The 22,903-nt window shown below is 36.3% G+C and overlaps 1 protein-coding gene and 1 pseudogene across 10 annotated transcripts in view; one reads left to right on the top strand and one right to left on the bottom strand.

Annotated features, from left to right (window-relative positions):
- CCSER1 (coiled-coil serine rich protein 1) overlaps positions 1-22,903 on the bottom strand; it is a 1,483,327-nt gene that overhangs the window by 779,468 nt on the left and 680,956 nt on the right. The gene's annotated exons all lie outside the window — the stretch shown is intronic.
- LOC101443909 (methylsterol monooxygenase 1 pseudogene) lies at positions 15,506-16,377 on the top strand (annotated as a pseudogene).

The following is a 22,903-nucleotide window of genomic DNA, read 5'->3' on the forward strand; positions in this document are numbered from 1 at the left end:
AAGAGCATCTTACCAGTTACGGTAAGATGGGAGGTCCAGGGTTCAAACGAAGGGCCTCCTGACCCATGTGATGAGCTGGCCCATGCACAGTGCTGATGCGCACAAGGAGGGCTGTGCCATGCAGGGGTATCCCCCGCATTGGGCAGCCCCACATGCAAAAAGTGCACCCCGCATGGAGAGCCGCCCCATGTGAAAGAAGTGCAGCCTGTCCAGGAGTGGCGCCACACACACGGAGAGCTGACGCAGCAAGATGATGCAAGAAAAAGAGAGACAGATTCCCAGACAAGAATGCAAGTGGACACAGAAAAACACACAGTGAATGGACACAGAGAGCAGACAACTGGGCGGGGGGTGGGGGGAGGGGGGAAGAGGGAAGAGAAATAAATAAAATAGAATAAGAAGCCAGTAAAGTGGTAGTATATGGACTGAGGCAGTAAAGGAACCCCAAGCTTTGGTTTGTTTTGGCTTCTTTATCTGTGAAACCTTGGGGCTTTTTATTTCACACTTTCTATTTCCACTATGACTTGCTCCTTCCTAAAACCATCCTGAGTGGTTTTACAATTGCAAGGAGTTTGATCTTTAAAAAGCTTATGATCTTTCTCAAATCACTCAACTTGGGACAAATGACTACATGAACCAGAACTAGTGAAAGTGTTAAACCATTTTGTCTATGAAGTGCTCGACATTAATATTATCATTTTCTTTTTTGTCTACAAGTCTTCATGGATCAGTCCCCAAATCATAGAGTTGAAATAGAGCAAAGACATAATTAGTAATTTGTTTATGATAAGGACTTTGTGCCAGTAATCAGTTAATCAATCGTCTCTCTGCTTCAAACTTACTCTTCATTGCCTGTTCTGCAAAAATAGGGATGAGACAGTAAATGTTTTTATTTTGCCAGTGGGAGATGCAATAGAGATACTACAGGAGTAAAGGGCTTTCCCTCCTGGCTCCAGTGTGCTCTCTGAGCAGGCTCTTGCAATGTGAGAAGCTTCTCCAGCACTAGGCTCTCATAGTATAAGCGGCTTCTCAGCATCTGGCTTCTGCAGCGCACACAGCTTCCCCATTGCCCAGTTCCTGCAGTGAACGGCAGTCAGCAGTACTCAGTGGACAGCAGCTTACTCCAGAAACCCCCTTGGATAGTCTTGAAGAAGAATGCCACTAGCAACACATCTTCCCCTGAACAGCTCTCCCAGCACTATGGAGGGTGGATTTCCAACAAGTTTCAGAAAGGAGACTTCCGGCAAGTTCTGCCAGCACAGCGCAACAATGATTTTCTCTGCCATCCAGTAAGCCACTGCTGTGCCCTCTCCAGTAAGTCTAGGTCTTATCCTGGCTGTGTGTGAGGGACTATTTGTTGGTTGCTCTATCCCAGTCCTAGCAGTACTGACTTTTCTTTTGTTTGTCATTCCTAAATTCTCTGAAGTTCTATTTACTACTTACTAGCTAATACCTTATTTTACCCAATTCCCTGGTATATTTAATAATTTATATTAAACTTTTCCTGTTCAAATTACTATGTGCTTTCCATCTCCTGTCTGGACCATGACTGATAAAGTCTTTCACAAAGGATTTGAGAGTGCTAACATATATTTTAAAGGATAAAATAATTATTTGAAAGTTTTGGTGAAAGGAAATCACGGTCTGGTATATCAGTAAGTAAGGAGTAATATTGGTACCTAAAAAGGCATGACATAGTGTTTTGTATAAACTAAAGGAGCTGCATATTTAAGCTAGCAATCACAATTTAAAAAAAAAAAAAGGTTGACTTTAAGCTTTATAGTACCCAAAAGGTAAGAGCAATCTAGCTATTCAGAAGCCCACTGTTTAATTTCAAGACATTTTATTTGAACATTTGTGGTATAGATATCTTAAGAAATTCCATGGATTTCTTTCCTAGAATACCTCTTAGAGTAGGTAAATAGTATAATGGTATGTGCCAAATCAAGAAAAAAAAATACTATTCTCTAAGTAACCAAAACAATGTTCTACAAATGTATTGACTTTTAGAGGCTGCCTTGGATAAAGGGGAAAATTCTGACCTTTTGGAGAACTAGACAGAGTCCCATGTATTTCAGGCAAAGCTGTTACTACAATTGGCAAAAGATAGGTCAAGTTTGCCATCCTTGGTAAGAACCTAGAATTCCAATTCTGTACCCAATTGGGGCAGAATCTTGAGAATCTTTAGGGTAAAAATATCTACCTGTAGAGATTCTTTGTATTTTATCTTTGCTGCTCACTCCAGAGTTCACTCCTAAAATGTTTTCTGAAATTATTTATAATATTGGTGAAAAGCTACACATGTGTCCATAAAGTAAGAATATTTGGTCTTCTGCTGGGAATTCATTCTGAATAGGAAGAGTGAGTTATAAAGTAAATCAAAACCACTTTAAATAGGTCACACACTTAAATGATATCTGGGCAAGAAGAGAAAGTTATTTTTAGAACTTGTGAGATATTAAGTAAGAAGAAAAGGAATTTTCATTCACATGCTCCTTATTATGGGGTAAGAAGGGAATTTACTTATAAGTTATCTATTTCTGTTTTATACTTTTAATATCTCCCTTACTGTCATCTACATCTCAGGACCATTTTCTGCCCTTAGCTTCTAAATCTCATTTCTGCAATTGAATAAGAAAAATGGAATACGGTAGGAATAAAGAACAATCCATAAATATCTGCCTTTTAAAATGAACAACCTTCCTGGTAATCAAAATGGTGACTATCATGCTACAACTACTCTTACTAAGTTTGAAAAATGAATATTTTGTTGGGATGTTATACTCACATACATCACATACATCAATTATCAATGGATAATTGATATATCCATACACACATACATCAATTATCAATGGAAATCACTGAGTAATAAGGACAAAAAGAGAAAACATCAAAAAATAAGCTACATATCTACGACAAAAACTTAAAGCAAACAAAACAAAATACAAATTATGAAAAAAATACTATGAGAAGAGTAGAAACTTTGCCTTCCAACAATGTCTGTTTTGTTTTACTTGAGCATTATTTGTTTTTTTTTACTCTTTTGTGGAATTCTTCCTACTTTCCACCCTTATTTTATAAAATATAGATAAGTTTACTTAGAAAAAATGGCAACTTAAAATTCTAAAAGGAATACTGTTAACAAAGATTCAGTCTGGTTAAGCAAATGTCTATTATTAGATAGTAGATGGGCTAAAAGGAAAAAAAATAATGTAAATGGCATAGTACATTAAACAAAAAATTTGATAAGTGAGAAATAGAAATGATAAATTCATAAAATCATTTAAATTTAGTCAAGGAAATAGTAGTACAATGAAAAAGGTGATACAAAAACATATTTTGAGATGATGAAGGAAAGAACCTATGGTAAGGAGCAGGGTCAAGACCCAGAGGAAGATTTCTAAGATGCTGGTTGGCAATGGTACAGGTGTTATCATCAGAACCAAGAAGACACTGTGACGAGCCAGGCTTGGTGCCCCACTGATGGTAAGCCCATCCACCGTGTGCTTACTTCTGCCTCAGCACTCATCACAGTGAACTGAAATAATTTGTTTACTAATTTTATTTGTCTGTCCCACAAGACAACAGTGATTTAAATATAGAGATCATAATTTATTCTTTTCATTCTTAGAGGGTGACATAAAGTAAACATTCAATAAAAGTTTCAATAAATAAAATGTTAAAATAAAGGAAGAAATGAATACTAAAACCATCTGTAATAACATTTTTAAAATTTGGGCAATAAATGGAGTAGAATATAACAGCATACTACAAAAGTGGGAATACATTTAAAAGGAAAAGAGACATGCTATTAAAGAAAATGAAATCAAAGTAAGATGAACTCATAATAAATATTATTCATATTATTCCAAAATATTTAATACCTAGATGTTAATGTAACCAAGGGAAATTGCTCCAAAATGATATACCTTAAAGCAAGAAATTTCTAAGTGTTCATGGATAACAAAAATATAATCCAATTCCTCAATCTCGGGTCTGAGCACACTGAATTACTTCTGAAACTGTATTGTGTATTTTACACATTACTATTTCTAAAACTTAAACCCTGATAGCTTTTAGCACTTCAGAACATACAAGTTTAAGTTGACTATTCTGGATGTTATCATGAAGACAAACTGACCATGGCTGTGTCTTCATTTAATCAAAATGCCCAAATTAATTTCTCTTGGTGAGAAAGTCCCCATAATATTGTTAAAACAAATTTTTATAAAGAAAATGTATGCATTGCATCATATATTATTAATAGTATATGACTGTCCTAATTTATTTTTAAATATTTCTTTTTATAACTTTTATTTGTTCAGTGAGTTATTTCTACTCCAAGGACAGTAAACAGCTAGATTTTGTGATGATGGATGATATACCTAATCTTTTGCATCTCCTGCTTGGCTATACATTGATGTATTTCTTTCTTTAGGATGGACAAATTTCATGTTAGTTTTGTAGGCTATCTAAATACCAACACAAATGCAGAGTGAGCAAGAGATCATCTTGAAGTTCTTGGGCAATGCATAAGTCTTCTGTTTGGTCATCGAAGATAAACTGACATAATTAATTTTAAAAGATCTTTATATATAAGATGATTAACTTCATTTTTGGGAGACTGAGTCAACTTTCAGTTTGTTATACAATAAGTTCACAGTGTAATACTATGATCAGACAAAGCAACTTTCCTTCATTTTTCCTACCTTGAGTACTTATGATAAATAACATACATTAATAAGAACTAAATAGACTTACAGAACTACAGCAATAATTATTCTGTCTTTGTCTTGTGACTTAAAAAAAGTGCTCCAGAGTGAAGAAATAACAGCTACAATTCCACTGCCACCTTTTCAGGTTTATATTTAAATCAAGAAATAGGAAAATTTGTTTTCCTCATGGTTGAATTGAGAAAGAACATTACATACTACAGAAATCAAAATCTCTTAAAATGTTGGCAACATGTTTTCATTGTTTGGGAATTAAATTTAAAAATAAAAACTAATTAACAGATATACTTAATACTAGACCCAAATTCATGACTTTGTTGAACTCTAAGTCCAATTCAGGTACTGTACAAAGTAAGCACATAATTTATTATGTAAACTGACATTTTTTTGAGTTTGAGAAAAGGGACTATTAATAATAGTCAACTTTGCAAACTGCCATTAACTTGGGCAAAACAGAATATAGTACCCCAGTCATGATGATAGTGGGGAGGGAAGATATTCTTTTCATGATACTCAGCCTTTGGGCCCAAATTCCCCGAGAATCCCAAATCTATCAGTAACTAGGGCCTGCTTATCCATTTCTTTCCTGGTGGGGCTATTTTCCCTGAAGTTGAGCTTGTTTCTTGCTCTAACCTACTTCATTTTCTAATGGTTTACTTTAATGACCAGACTCCAAAGACCATTCCAACAGTCTCTTCTCTGAATACCCAAAGCCAAGCCCCATTTGGTATTTTCATATGTTCTTCTCCTTCCCTTTCAGATTCTAATGATTACCTGAAAATAGACTGGTTTCTAGCACAATCTAGAGTTTGTTTCATTCCTGGGTCATCATTTCTATATTTGCTTTGACTCCATATTCCTGCTACTTTCCCACTTACTCCCCCTTTCCCTGAGAAGAACATTCAAATTTCAGTAAGCAAAGAGATGACCCCACTCAGACAAAACAAACCAAATAAAATAATTAAAAAGTTTGATCATATAAAAACTTGGCAGAGGAAAAAAAAATCAAGAGTTTTAATGATATTCTTAATTTAAGAAAATTATCTTTTTTAAAAAAGCAAGAGAACACATGCAGTTTTGCTTTCAAAATAATGTTTGTTTTTTTTTTTTAAAGATATTTAAAGATGCTTCTGTGGAATATAAATGCATTCAAGTGGTCCTGGGCAGTTGTCTCAGTGGGTGGAGATCCACACAACAACCAAAAGAATATTGCATATCTTATCCTGGGGAGTCCTGCTACATTCTCTCACAGAGCGGCAAGAATCCCTACAGCACATGTCCTCCTCCTAGTGATGGAGGACAGACCAATACACCCTGATATTGATGCTTATACTTATGAACTTTGTTTTGATGAAACTGAAATTTAGCCTAATGTTATATATTGCCTAAGAGTTACCTCCTGAAAGCCTCCTTGTTGCTCAAACATGGCCTCTCTCCACGCCAAACTCAGCACATAAAAGCACTACCTTCCCAGACAGCACAGGGCAGGACTACTGGGGATGAGTGTCCCTGGCACCAAGGAATTATTACCAAGCTCTGACTAGCAGTGCATTTGAAAAAAAGACCTTGACCATAAGGGGAAAATATTAAATACAAATGAGCTTTTATGACTAAGAGATTTCAAAGTGAGTTGGGAGATCATTACAAAGGTTACATTTATGCACGTCTGAGGAGGATCTCACTGACTGCCACAGTAAACAATGCCTCAAGCAGGGAGTCTGCTGAGGACTCTAGAGACATCTAGACACTATTGGCATGGCAGACAACCCCAGGAATTCAGCATCTGGTCAGTGGGTCTTACCTTGGAATATATGATAACCTATCCCCCCCCCAATGTATCAGAGTTAGACTCAATTATAATTTTCTAACACATGGCTTTTAAGTGCCTTTTATTTGACCCTATAATTTGCATTATACCGATAAAATATGTGTCCCAGAGACTTAAATCTTCTGGCTGTTCATATGCCAGTTGAGCCCTGAATCTTGGCAGAGTTGCAGCCAACACCTACTCTCCAAGTCATCAGTCTTGCCCAGGACAACTATGAAAAGGATAATGATGGACAACACCCATTCCAAAAACTGAGAGTGTCTACAACTGAAAGCAAGACATTTCCACCTATCTGCTCCATGAGGTCTAAGTCCTCTCTCAACTGAAAGCAGAGTGGGCATCCCCATCCCCAAATTCTTAAGATTTAGGAATGAACAAACATAAGGGGAATAAGGGGGCAATGTAACTATGGACTAAAGTAGACTTATTATTCTAGTAATGGAGGAACTTGTAACATTGATATAAAGGCAGCGGTCACAGATGTTATGAAATGAGGGACAGGGAAGAATAGGTGTAACGTGGGGCATTTTTGTGTCCTTGGAATTGTTTTGCATGACATTTCAATGTCAGATATAGGCCATTATACTTTGTCAAACCCCATAAAAGTATGTGGAACAAAGTGTAAACCATAATATAAACTATAGACCGTGGTCTATAGACCATGGTTAGTAGCAAATCAGTTTTAACAAATATACCACACTAATGAGCAATATTGTTAAGGGGGAAAAGTCTGTGGGGGTGGGGTATATGGGAATACCCTATATTTACAATGTAACATTTATTATCTAAAGCGTCTTTGAAAATAAAATTTAAAAAAGAGATTTAAATAAGAAATTGGTGAGAAGAATTAAGGTAGATTGACTAACATATTAAGCTAAGGTTAATAGGATGTAGTAATTAACATCTTCTAAGTACTCGCTAAGCAATATTTTTTAATGGTAGGAAAAAAAAGAAATATTAATATTAAACAAGACAATATTCAAGAGAAAGGAAAGGTAAAATGGGTATCAGTCACATAGTTTAAACTTATGAAGCCTCTATTTCTGAACCCTGACCCTACTGTGATTCATCAGACAAGTCATATGAAAAAGGTATCAAGAGAAACCATTTCTCTACTTTAGAATTTTAGTAGTTAGGACTGATAAGGTTCACAGATACATTCTGAGTACCAAGGCAATCCTGAAAATAGGAATAGTACAGTTTCTATTCAATATATTATATGATTAAGTTCAATCCAGCTTTTAAAATTCTATATAGGTCCAAATCTGGATGGTTTCGGGGGAGGGAAGATGACAGAGTAGGGAGGTCCAGGACTTAGTCTTTCTACCAAAGCAACTATTAAACACACAGGAGCTGTCTGAAACAACTACTTTGAAACTCCAGAAATCAGATGAACACTGTATAGGATCCAGGAAAGAGTGGGAGGACTAGGCTGATAAATTATGATAAAGAATTGTAAACTGTTCCCTCCATGCAGTGGCTATTGGTACCCATCCCCCCCTCTCACAACAGGCCACCATAAGGTCCCAGTTACTGGCTAGTGCTGCTGGCAGAACAGGACATAAATACTCTTCCCCAAGAATAGGGATGTGTACAGATGATCAATGATCATGGCTTTTGATTAGCTAATTCTGATTGGTCCTGGGTCTTGGCACTAAGGACAGGTATTGTTTCAACTCATCCCACAGGGTAGAGGTGGTAGATATTAAAGGATACAGGGCTGGGAAGCGGACTTGGCCCAGTGGTTGGGTGTCCGTCTACCACATGGGAGGTCTGCGGTTCAAACCCTGGGCCTCTTTGACCCATGTGGAGCTGGTCCACGCGCAGTGCTGATACGCACAAAGAGTGCCGTGCCATGCAGGGGTGTCCCCAGCATAGGGGAGCCCCACGCGCAAGAAGTGCATCCCATAAGGAGAGCTGCCCAGTGCGAAAGAAAGTGCAGCCTGCCTAAGAATGGCGTCGCCCATACAGAGAGCTGACACAATAAGATGACGCAACAAAAAGAAACACAGATTCCTGTACCACTGACAACAACAGAAGCAGACAAAGAAGAAGACGCAGCAAATAGACACAGAACAGATAACTGCAGATGGGTGGGGTGGGGGGGAGAGAAATAAATAAATAAATCTTAAAAAAAAAAAAAAAAAAGATACCAGGCTTACTCAGAGCATTGCTTGAAAGATAGCTGAATGGCTACATTTACTGTGAAGGCCAGAAAAACTCAGCTTTGGGAAGTCATCAGAGAAGTTTTTGGCAACCACCATGATCCCTTCCACAGGCAATTTGGAGCTGGTTGGTGGCTCCTACATGGATCTCTCACCCTGTTTTGGCTGGGAAAGAATATATCAGAAAACTTCTCTCCAGAGGGACCCTCCTCACAGAATTTTCCCTCCAGGCAAAAGCTGACTGAGACAAGAAAGGGAAAAAAACCATAGAGGCAAGTAGTCACAGACAAAGGTCTGCCAGCTTCAGATGTTCTGGGAGATAGAGAGGACAAATGAACTCTTGTAAACAGAGTCACTCAAAAAGAACTAAAAGTAAAAGACTAGATAGAAACCAGAAATACAGGAAAAACTCCATATTTCTTGGGCAGATCTTCTGTTGGGATGGCTGAAGCTCAAGGAAATATGTCTTATCACCAGCTGGTTATAAAACCAGGAAACAGACATCCCAGGAAGTGAATTAGAGAGTTAACATTGTAAAATATTAAAATGTACAGTGTGCAACAAGAGGACAAAACAACCAAACAAACAAACAAATAAAAGAAAATGATGGCCCATGCAAAGGAAGAGAACAAAAATGCAGAAAACATCAATGAAGAAGGCAAGAATGTGGACATACCGTAAAAGGCTACACACACAAAATAACATTCTCTTACACATACCTAAGAAGATGAATGAAAGTACACAGAGAGTACTACTGTATATTATTAAAACAATGAATGAACAAATCAAAGTATAAGTAAAGAGATAGAAATTTTAAAAAGCAACTAAAGAGAATTACTGGAGTTGAAGACCACAGTAACTGAAATGAAAATTGCCCAGGAGACTTTCAAGAGCAGAAGGGAACTGGTGGGAGAAAGAATTAATGAACCTGGAAACAAGACACTTGAAAATAGTCAGGCTGTGGACCAGAAAAAACAAATATTAAAAGTAAACACAGCCTAAAAAACAAACACACCAATAAATGTGTAGCCCTAGAAGAAGAAAGAGAGAAAGGGACAGAAGAAATAGTCAAAGAAATAATGACAAAGAACTTCCCAAACTTAGCAAAAGACATGAATATGCACACCCAAGAAGCTCAGAGAACATCAACAAGATAAACATAAAGAATATACTCCCTGTAATATATTGATTACACTCTCAAATGAAAAAGACAAGGAGAGAGAGAGGATAATCAGCAAGATGGTGGTGGAATAAGAGCTCCTAGAGTGAGCTCCTGCTACAGGGCAGTTAGTAAACACCCAGAGCTATCTGGAACTAGCCAAAGCACCTGTTTGGGGGCTCCAGAATAACAGAAGAGTATCCTGCAACATACCTGAAGGAAAGAAAGGAGGAGACAGTACATCTGCAGAGAAGATTCGTAAGTAGGCACTACAGTTCATGGAGGCCAGTGCCTATCCTCCACTGGAGGCACAAGCCACCTCGGGAGCTATTCTACAACTGGAATTGAAAGCTCCACTTCCCAAAAATGGGGTAGGAAGAGGTGGTTGGGCACCAACTTCAGCTACTGATGAGTAAATGCAGCAGGCTAAAGTATAATCCTGAGAATAGCTAAAGTTAGAACCTGTCTAAGCCAGAAAGAGGCTGGTAGCTGCCATCTTAATGCCACACCTGGCATAAAGAGAAGCAGGACCGCCTGAAAATCACAGTGCAGGTAGCAACTGGCTTCTTTCCATCCAGATCAGATTGCAGCTCTAGCATAAACTCCAATCCCACCTCCAGCAGGGAGAAAGCTGGGGTGACCTGTGCTAGCTTCTCCAAGAAATTACCAGCCAAGCCATGGAGGCTGGTCATCATTCCAATTTGGCAGCATGAGCTGCCTGAGGAACTATTTTGTGGCTGGAATTTGAAGTTCCATTTCTGAAAAATAGGGAAGGAGGAGATGGATGCCCACTGATTTCAGCTACTGATTGGTGGATTCAGCTGGCTAGAGTATAACCCTAAGAACAGCTAAAGTATGACTTGTCGAGGTTGGAAAGAGGTTGGTAGCTGCCATTTTGATTTCACCCCGAGCATGAGTGGAAGCCAGGCTGACCAAAAATCAAAGTGACAGTGGGAACCAGTTTCTTTCAACCAGAGCAGCCTGCAGCCCCAGCCTAGGCATCAGCCCCACTTCTGACAGGGAGGAGACGGGCAGGCCCTGCACCAGTCTATCCAGGTAACTTCAGGTACAATTGGCTGGCACAGACTGATTAATCAGAAGTCTATTGGGGCAACTGCGGTCATCTTGGACACGTACTGTATGGATTGCTGCCCACACCTGCAGCTCCATCTCCACCCAAGGCAGGGGAGAATGGGTATGAAGCTTCATCAGTCTCTCTGGGCAACTACAGTCTAGGCCTGTATGACTTGGATTATTCCACACAGCTGTGACTCTGTCCCTACCCCTAGCAAAGGAGAAAGTTGGGAGAAGCTTCATCAGTCCCTGGGGTTATGAGGGCAGCTTGAGCCTCCATAGTTTATAGCACCAACTACATCCTTGGTTACTATTGAACAATCAGCAAGGGAGAAATAGCAGGAACTACTAATCTAAAGAGAAAAACTATACCCAAAATAAATACTCTAGTAAGCCAGGTGCCAAGACACCAACAAAAAATTACAATCCACATCAAGAAAAAGGAAGTTATGGCCCAGTTAAAGGAATAACATAAGCCTCCAGATGACATAAATGAGTTAAGACAACTAATCATAGATGTTCAAACAAATCTCCTTAATGAATTCAATGAAATAGCTAAAGAGATTAAGGATAAGAATATTAAAAAGACAATGGATGAGCACAAAGAAGAATTTGAAAGCATACATAGAAAAATAGCAGATCTTATGGGAATGAAAGTCACAATAAATGAAATTTAAAAAGCATTGGAATCATATAATAGCAGATTTGAAGACAAAGAAGGATGGGTGAGCTTGAAGAAATGGCCTCTGAAAGTGAAGAGATAAAAGAACAGATGAAGAAAAGAATGGAAAAAAATTGAACAAGGTCTCAGGGAACTAAATGACAACAAAAGACATGCAAACATATGTGTCATGGGTGTCAAAGAAGGAGAAGCGAAGGGAAAAGGGGCAGACAGATAATCTGAAGAAGAATGGTAGAAAATTTCCCAACCCTATTGAAGGACATAGCTATTCCTGTCCAAGAAGCACAAATGTACTCCCATCCCAAATAATCCAAATAGACCAACTCTGAGACACAAACTAATTAGAATATCAAATGCCAAAGACAAAGAGAATTGTGAGAACAGCAAGAGAAAAGCAATGTGTAACATATAAGGGATACCCAGTAAGAATAAGTGCTGATTTCTCACCAGAAACCATGGAGGCAAGAAGACAGTGGTGTGATACATTTATGATACTACAAGAGAAAAACTTCCAGCCAAGAATTTTATATCCAGCAAGATTATCTTTCAAAAACAAGGGTGAGTTTAGAATATTCACAGATAAACAGAAACAGAGAATTTTTAACTAAGAGACCATATTTTTTCAGGAAATTCTAAAGGATGTGCTAGAGCCTGAAAAGAAAAGAAAAGAGAGAGAGGCCTAGAAGAGAGTCTGGAAATGAAGATTATATCAATAAAAGTAACTAAACGTGTCAAAAGAGTGGTAAAAATAAAATATGACAGATAAAACTCAAATAAACTTAACCAATGATGTATAGTACTTGTATTCAGAAAACTGCAACTCAATGTTAAAGGCAATCAAAAAAGGCCGAAATAACTGTAAGAACATTCCATGCTCACAGATTGGAAGACTAAATATTATTAAGATGTCAATTCTACTCAAATTGATAAAAAGTTAACCAGCATATTTTTTAAAATAAAAGCATGATTATCAAATTTATTTGGAAGGGTAAGGGGTTCTGAATAGCCAGAAACATCTTAAAAAGGAAAAGCAAACTATTCCTCTCCAGACTTTATATTAAATTACCTACCTATAGTGGTAAAAACAGCATGGTACAGGCATAAAGATAGATATATAGACCAATGGAACCAAATGGATGGTTCAGATACAGACCCTCATATGAATGGTCAAGTGATTTTTGACTAGCCTTCAAACCCATACAGCTCGGGCAGAACAGTCCTTTCAGCAAATGGTGCTGAAAGAACTGGGTATCCATACGCAAAAGAAGGAAAGAGGACCCCTATCTAACACCTTATACAAAAATTAACACAAAATGGATAAAAAACCTAAAAATAAAAGCAATAACCATAAAGCTTCTAGAAGATATTGTAGGAAAATAGCATCAAGACCTGGTGGTAGGTGGTGGATTCTTAAAGAGATAAAAGGAGAACTGAGATGGACTATTGATATTTAATGTATGTATCAGTTTTAATTAGCTTTACTGTAAAAATGTGGAAATATATAGAGTGGATGGTAACACGTAGTAACAGCCAGTTTAGAAATGGGGATGTGGCTGAAAATGTTAGTCTAGGTATGTAAATGCCAATTAACAGAATGCTAGAGAATATTCTAGGAACAGAATAGCACAGTAAACCAAGAAGTGGATGAGAATTGTGGTTGATGGTACAGATGCAAGAGTGTCCCTTGTTAGCTAGAGCAAATGTACATCACTATTGCAGGGTGGTGGGAATATGGAGAAACATGGGAAAGGAACAACTGGAGTCATCTCTGGACTGTGGTTAGCAGTAATAATATAATATTTTTGCATCTATGCCAAAGATGTACTGTGTTGAAAAGGGGGACAATGGAAAATGTGTGCCAAGTGTACACTATGAACATAGCAATAATCAGATGATATTATAATATTGGTAACAAATGTCCCACCACAGTGTGGTGTGTTAATAGAGGGGTGTTCTTTGGGAATTCTGAACATGTGCATGATTGTTTTATAAGTTTACAACTTCTGTCATAAAAAATTTATTAAAAAAAATAGTGAGGGTTGGGGGAAAAATATACCAAATATAAGATAAGGACTATAATTAGTAGTAAGATTTTTATGGTATTCTTTTATAATTTGTAACAAACATCTCACAACAATGCAAGGTGTTGGTGGAAGGTTGATGCATGGGACCCCTATATGTTATGCATTTTTGCTTTCTAAGTCCACAATTTTTACTATGCATTTACTGTTTATGTATGTTCATATATAAATGATATAAAGGTAGTAATAATAATGGGGGAATTGGGGAAAATACTTTGGTTAGTAGTCATATTTTGACAATGCTCTTCAATCATTAGTTAAAAAGTTTTAACAACAATGCAAGGTATTTGTGGTAGGGTGAGGTGCAAGAGTCCCATATGATGTCATATACGTTTTGTAAGTTCACAACAATTACTGTACACTTATTGTTTATGTATGTTTATGTATGAGTGATATACTTCAATAATTTTTTTTAAAAAGACAAGGAGAGAGTTTTAAAAGCGTAAGAGAAAAGCAGTATGTTACTTACAAGGGAATTCCAGTAAATTGAGTGCAGATTTCTAATCAGAAACCATAGTGGCAAGAAGGCAGTGGTTTTAAATTTTTAAAGTATTTAAAAGTACTGGAATAAAAGAGCTACCATCCAAGAATTTTATATACAGCAAGACTCTCTTTCATAAATGAAGGAGAGAATAAGACTTTAGCAGGTAGACAAAAGCTGAGGGAGTTCATCATTACCAGACCTGCCCTATAAGCAAGGCTAAAGGAAGTTCTTTAGACTGAAATGAAAGGACATTAGATAGTGGTTCAAAGAGGCAGAGAGAAATAAAGATCTGTGGTAAAAGTAACAATTTGCATAATTATAAATGACAGTATTATTGTATTGTATTTTTTTATATATGAATCCACTTCTCACTTCTTACAGGTGCTAAAATGCCAATGAATAAAACTTATGACATATCTATGGTTTAGCACACACAATTTATAAAGACATAAGTGGTAAAAATAAAAATAAAAAAACAGTGGAAGAAAAGAAGGCATAGGAAAAGTATGTGTGCATGAAACTGAAGTTAAAATTATATCAAAACAAACATAATTGCCATAAATTTATGGTGTTAAATTTTAACCTCATGGTAACCACAAGGAAAACAGATGGAAAATATGCCCAGATAGACATGAGAAATCACTTGCTATGATACAACACAAGAAAGCAAATAAATATGAAAGGATTTTATGGAAGCAAGGGAAAAAATTATGTAAAATTTACAAAGACTAAATAGCAAAATGGTAGAAGAAAAACGTATATTATCAGTAATGACTTCAAAGGTAAATGGAATAGACCCTCCAGTCAAAGGACAGAGAGATGCAGAATGGTTAAAAATGCATGACTCAACTATATGCTGTCTGCATGAGACTCACCTTAAAGTCAAAGTTACAAGTAGGTTGACAGTGAAAAGGTGGGAAAATATATACCATGCCAGTAGTGATGAAAAGAGATCTAGGGTGATTATTATACTAATAATGGATAAAACAGGCTTTAAGTAAAAACCAGCTATGACACACAAAAATAGTCATTATATACTGGCAAAGGGGACAATTCAACAGGAATATATAACAGTTTTAAATTTATATGAACCTGACAACAGAGACACAATATATATGAAGCAAGTACTGACAAATTTGAAAGGAGAAATTGATGTTTCTACATTAAGAGTCGGAAACTTTAACAAACCATCCTCAATAAAAAGAAATTAAAACTCCTGGCTGAACCTGTCTGCTTGTGGTCTGCAGTTCCTGAGTAAAAGTCTAGAATCATGGGTTGTCTGAAGAGGTTTGAAAAATGGCAACAAATGAAAGTGACAGCATTTCTATTTCAGTACCCTTGGTTGTAAAGTATGTCAATTCACTTATTCTTGAGAATCATTTGTAAGAATTATTTTAAAAATATTTGAAAATTTATACTGAGTAATTATACAAAGTTTCAGATTGCACCCAAGGGATCCCCTAAAGTTCATGAGTCCTGTATTTTTTGTTCTCTTTATCTGGATTTTTGTTTCAATTTATGCCTTACATGAGAAGGAACAAAATTTGAAAGAATATATCAGAAACATGGGAAAACCAGTGGAAATGTTTTAAAGTGCTTCTCTTTAATTGTTTTTATATCCAGCTACCTTTTATTTGTAGAATGTATTATTTTACAGAGTATTTCAGTATTCCTTATAATTGGGAAAGGATGCCAAGAGGGTATATGCTTTTGGCAAGATGCTTTTGTTGCACAGTGATTGAGGACACCTGGCAGTACTTCCTGCATAGGCAATTATGCCACAAAAGAACATATAATATATTCATAAATTTCATCAGAAACCATTTGGAATGAAAGCTGAATATGCACATCCTCTGGAAACCCTAATTCTCGGAACTGGATTTTTTTTCATTAAAATTATGCTTTTGTGTGATCATGCAGTGTTTACCTGGGCATGGGTAAACATTCTTTTGATAGAAACTAATGATGTCCATGGTGGATATGATCTTCCTCTCAATCTTTAGAACCTCATCCCTTCCTTTGCTGTTCCTTAGCATCATAATTTTCACCATATGAACTTCATCAGAAACTATGCTATAACATTTACGTGGAGGGACAGAATTTTTGGAAGAGATTTTCAGTTTATTGACTACATTCAAAAGAACAAGTTTGAGAAAAAGACTGAATAAACATTTTACATAGACCTTCCTGAAGATACATATTTTCCTAAATTGAACCTTGTAGCTAACATTGTTTCTGGGCAGGAGAAATAAGCATGTGTCTTAGCTGCTAAATGATAAAAAGAACATTAACACCTTTAATTATCTTTCTAATGAGAACTTTTTATACTTTCCATATATGTTCTGTATATATAGAAAAAATAAATAGGTAATTAAGTATTGTGTTTTGAGGAAATTTTAAAGGCTATTTTTTTAAAGATTTATTCCCCCGCCCCCCACTCCACTCCCCCCATTATCTGCTCTCTGTGTCCATTCACTGTGTGTTCTTCTGTGTCTGTTTGTATTCTCATTAGGTGACTCCAGAAACCCATCCTGGGACTTTCCAGAGTGGGAGAGAGACAATTACTCTCTTGCATCATCTCAACTCCCTGTTCTGCTTTGTCTTCTTATTTTCTCTTCTCTGTGTCTCTTGTTGCATCATCTTGCTTCACCAACTCTCCATGTCGGCCAGTACTCCTGCATGGGTGGCTTTCCCCTGCTGGGTGGCATTCTCACTCAGGGTGGCACTGCTGCACGGGCATTCCCACATGGGCCAGCACTACATGTGGACCAGGTTGCCCTCACCAGGAGGCCCTGGACATCAAACCCTGGACCTCCTAGAAAGTAGATGGGAGCCCAACTGGTTGAGCCACATCCATTCCCCCTAAATGCCATTTTGCTAACCTCTTAAAAGGTTTTAAGTAATGGAAGAGGGAGTTGTTTATCTCTTTTCTACTATAAACTATATATCTGAGTTGGAAATGGTCTTTAAATCCTTTAAATATATAGTGCCAAGTTCAGAGAGTTCTTAGTAATAATGGTGCTTGCCTTATATTGAACTTTAAACACTTTTCAAAAATTTACCTAAGGATTGAAATATCATGGGTTGTGGACCATAAAGTTGATAAAGTGAATGACTAAGCTGCTGAGTCAGAAATAACCAGCCCTGAAATCTTCTAATCTTACTGGGAGCTGACAAATTCAGTGTGATTCTCTCTTTCCTTGAGGAACCATATTTTATTACAATGCACTACTGGTATCAAAAAATTACAACATTTACGAACTGGTGAAAGTGGGATATTTTAGTAAAAGGGTTTGCAAAGTTACTCGAATTTTTAAAAATTGAGCTTTATTTCTGCTGTTTTGAACTTATTCTGTACCTTGAAACTGTGAAATGGCTTGCTGTATTGTACTTTGAGCTGTTGAAATAAATGTGACTTTTGTCTGAAAGAAAAAAGAAATTACAGAAGACCTAAATAAGTGGATGCCCATGTTCATAGACTTGAAGATTAAATGTCATTAAGATGTCAATAGTACCCAAAGCAATTTATACATTCAATGCAATCACAATTAAAATCCCAACAACCTTCTTTACAGAAATGAAAATGCCAATCATCAATCAAATTTATATAGAAGGGAAAGGCACAATAAATGAAATAAAAAATACACTAGAAGTATATAACATCAAATTTGAAGAGGCAGAAGAATGGATCAGTGAGCTTGAAGACAGTGCCTCTTAGGTGAACATAAAAAAGAATGGAAAAAAATTTAACAGGGTCTCAGGGAACTAAATGACAGAAAGAGGCATGTATGCATACATGTCATGGGTGTTCCAAAGGAGAAAAGAAGGGAAAAGGGGCAGAAAGAGTATTTGAAAACATAATGTAGAAAATTTCCAAAACCTATTGAAGGGCATAAATAACCATGCCCAAGAATCACAACATACTCCCATCTGAAAAATCTGAATAGACCTATACTGAGACACATACTAATCAGAATGTCAAATGCCAAAGATCCTGAAAGAATCTGAAATCCTGAGAGAATCCTGAAAGCAGCAAGAGAAATGAGATTCATCACATACAAGGGATGCCCAATAAGATTACATGCTGATTCCTCTTTAGAAACCATGAAGAAAGAAGGCAGTGATATGATGTATTTACGATAGTGAAAGAGAAAAACTTCCAGGCAAGAATCTTATATCCAGCAAGACTGTCTTTCAAAAATGAAGGCAACTTTAGAATATTCACCTATAAACAGAAACTAAAAGGGTTTGAAACAAAGAGTACAGCTTTGCAGCAATACTAAAGGGAGTGCTACAGCCTGAAAAGAAAAGATGGTAGAGAGAAGTCTGGAAGAGATTCTAGAAATGAAGATTGTATCACTAAAGTAAATAAAAGTGTAGAAAGGGAGGTTAAAACAAGATATGAGAGATAAAACCGAAGATCAAAATGGGTGAAGCAAGAACTGCCTATACATTAATAACATTGAATATTAATGGATTAAACTTCCCAATGAAAAGAAACAGACTGGCAGAATGTAAAAGAAAAGATAATCCATCTACATGCTGTCTATGAGAGACTTATCTTAAACCAAAGAATACAAATAAATTAAAAGAAAAAGGCTGGAAAAAGATATTCCATGCATGCAGTAATAAAAAAAAAATCTGAAGTAGCTATATTTATATTGGATGAAATGGACTTTAAAAGAAAAGCTGTTATTAGAGACAAGGAAGGACATTATATATTAATAAAAGGAGCAATTCACAAGGAAGAAATAATCACAAATGCATATGCACCTAAACAGGATGTCCCAAGGTACATGATGCAAACACTGGAAAAACTGTGGGGAAAAATAGGTTTCTCCACAATACAATACTAACCACTCTCCTTATTGGATAGATCATCTGGACAGAGGACCAAAACAGAAACAGAGAGCTTGAATAATATGATAAATGAACTAAACCTAGTAAACATATATAAAACATTGCACCCCCAAATAGCAATATATATATTCTTCCAAGACCTCATGGATCTTTCTACAGGATAGGCCATATATTGTGTCATAAATCATATCTCAATAAATTTTAAAAAATCAAAATTATACAAAGCACATTCTATGACAGAAATCAAATAAAGCTGGAAATCAAGACCAGGCAGACAAAGGGAAAATTCATAAATATACAGAGATTAAACAACAACACACAATTAAATAATCAGTGAGTCAAAAAAGAAACTGCAATGTAAATTAATAAATCTCTTGAGATGAAGGAAAATGAGACTACAATATATCAGAACCTATGGAATGCAGTGAAAGCAATGTTGAGAGGGAATTTTATAACCCTCAATGTTTACATTAAGAAAGAAGAAAACACTAAAAGTATGACCAAACTATGCTGCTGGAGGAAATTTTAAAAAAGACCAAACTGTGCCTAAAGAAAGTAGAAGGAATGAAATAACAAAGATCAGAGCAGAAATAAATGAAATTGAGAACAACAACAAAAAAACCCAACAAAAGAAGAGAATCAACAAAACCAAAAGTTGGTTCTTTGAGAAGATCAACAAAATTGACAAACCCTTATCTAGACTGACCAAAAAAGAGAGAAGATGCAAATAAATAAATTCAGAAATGAGAAAAGGGGCATTATCACTGATCCCACAGAAATAAAAGAGACCATAAAAGGATTCCATGAACAACTGTATGCCAACAAACTGGATAATATAGAAGAAATGGACAAATTACTAGGAATATAAGAACAATTTACAGTGACCCTAAAAGAAATAGAAGATCTCAACAAACCAATCACAAGTAAAGAGATTGAAATGGTCATCAAACATCTCCCTAAAATGAAAGGCCTAGGACCAGATGGCTTCACAGGTGAATTCTACCAAGCATTTAAAGAAGATTTAATACCACTTACAAACTTCCAAAAAAACTGAACAGGAAAGAATGCTACCAATTTCATTCTATGAAACCATCATACCACTAATACTAAAGCCAGATAAAGATATTATGAAAATAAATTACAGCCCCATTTCTCTAATTAATATGAATGCAAAAATCCTCAACAAAACACTTCCTAATTGAATCCAACAATACATTCAAAAAATTATTCATCATAATCAAGTGGATTGCATCCCAGGCAAGCAAAGGTGTTTCAATACAAGATAATTGATCAGTATAATATATCACATTAATAAATCAAAGAAGAAAATTCACATGACCATCTCGATTGATACAGGAAAGACATTTGAAAAAATGTAGCATCCTTTCTTGATAGAAATAAAAAGAGGTAAGAATCAGACACTTTCTCACATGATAAAGGGCATATATGAAAAATCAAGCAAATATTGTACTCAATGGTGAAAGACTGAAAGACTTCCTGTTGAGCTCCAGAACAAGATAAGGATTCCCACTGTCACCCACTGTTGTTCTGTATAGTGCTAGAAGTTCTAGGTTGAGCAACCAAGTGGGAAGGGAAGGGAAGGGGAGGGGAGGGGAGGGGAGGGGAGGGGAGGGGAGGGGAGGGAAGGGAAGAAATCCAACTTGGAAAGGAAGAAGTAAAACCTTTGCTAGTTGCAGATGATAAGATCCTATACCTAGAAAATCCTGAAAAATATACAAACAGAGCTACTAGTCTAATAGATGAATTCAGCAGAGTGGCATGATATAAGATTAATATTTAAAAAATCAGTAGTGTTTCTATACACTAGTATTAGCAGTTTGATATTATTTATGAATTCAAAAAAAAGATATAGATTATGATTGTAAATTGGACTGTTCCTCTGTGCATGATAATCCTTTAATTGTATTAGATTCAGCCAAGACATCTAATTAAATTATGTTAATATTAGGGCTTTGAATCAACATCGTTAGAGTGCAACCTAGCATTGAGCTTCAGACCTCTTGGTGGTCTAATAAAACAGACTATCACATGGAAGTAGATACATGAAGAAGATACACAGGGGATCCTGCAGCCCCAGAAACAGAGATGAGCCTGATAGTTTATAGGTGACCTTGTGAAGAGAACTGAGCAGCTGAGCCTGGAAAGAAGGGATCCCCCAGAGGAAGAGAGATGAGCCCTATGCCAGTCTGAGACTGGAAGAACCTGGCCCCACTGAGCCTTAAGGGGAAAGAGGAAGTCTAAACACTCAAAGACATTGCATGCCACCTTGCTTTAATAAGTGGCAGCAGAATTTGGGTGAGGAAATAACCTTGAGTTGTATTCCTTAGGGCCTTCCAACTGTAAGTTTTTACCCCCAAATAAATACCCTTTATAAAAGCCAACAGATTTCTGGTACATTGTATCAGTACCCTTTGGCTGACTAATACGACTAGTAATGAGCAATCTGAGGAGGAAGTTATGAAAAAATTCCATTTACAACAGAGACAAAAAGTATCAAATACTTAGGAATAATCTTAACCAAGGGCATAAAGCACTTGTATTCAGAAAACTACAATTCATTCAAAAAGAAATCAAACAAGACCTAAATAAATGAAAAAAAATTCAATGTTCAAGGACTGGTAGACTAAATATCATTAAGATGTCAATTCTACCTAACTTGATATACAGATTCAATGCAATACCTATAAAAAATTCCAACGGGCTTTTTTAAAGGAAATGGACAACCAATTCCCAAATTTATTTGGAAGGGTAAGGCACCCTGAGAGTCAGAAACATCTTAGAAATGAAAAGTGAAGTTGGTGGACACACACTTCTGTACTTTAAATCATATTAGTTAGCTGTAATGGTAAAAACAGTATGGTATTGGTATAAAGGCAGACATACAGAACAATGGAACTGAATTGATGGTTCAGAAACAGACTTCATATATCTATGGCCAAGTGAGTTTTGACAAGGCTGTCAAACCCACCTGACAGGGGCAGAACAGTCTATTCAACAAATGGTGCTGGGAGAACTGGATGTTCATATCCAAAAAGACAGAAAGAAGACCCCTACTTCAAACATTATGTAAAAATAACTGAAAATGGATCAAACACCTAAATATAAAAGTGAGAACCATAAAAATCCTAAAAGAAAATGTAGGGAAACATCTTAAAGACTTGGTGGTAGGTGATGATTTCTTAAGCCTTACACTGAAAGCATGGACAATGAAAGAAAAAATGGGCAAATCGGACCTCCTCAAATATTTTTGTGCTGCAAAGGATTTTGGCAAGAAGGTGAAAACACAACCCATTCAATGGGAGAAAATATTTGGAAACCAAATATCCAATAAAGGTTTGATTTCCACACTACGTAAAGAGATCATTCAACTCAATAATAAAAGAGCAAGCAATCCAATTTAAAAATGGGTAAAATACTTAGACATTTCTCCAAGGAGGAAATACAAATGGCCAAAAAGCACATGAAAAAATGTTCAATAATACTAGGTATTAGGGAAATGCAAGTCAAAACTACAATGAAATATCATCTCACAGACTTTGGGTAAGGAAATAACCTTGAGTTGTACTCTTTAGGGCCTTGCAACTGTAAGATCATTCAAATAATGGCCATTATTTAAAAAGAAAAAGCAAGTATTACAGAAAATGTGAAGAAATAAAAATATTCCTTCATTGTTGGTGGAAATGTAAAATGGTACACCCTCTGTGGAAGACAGTTTGATGGTTCCTTAAGAAACTAAATAAGTAACTGTCATAAGATCCAGCAATCCTTCTACTGGGAATATATCCAGAAGAACTGAAAAGTGTGATGTAAACA

Source organism: Dasypus novemcinctus, chromosome 1, assembly GCF_030445035.2.
Source record: "Dasypus novemcinctus isolate mDasNov1 chromosome 1, mDasNov1.1.hap2, whole genome shotgun sequence".
Lineage (NCBI taxonomy): Eukaryota > Metazoa > Chordata > Mammalia > Cingulata > Dasypodidae > Dasypus > Dasypus novemcinctus.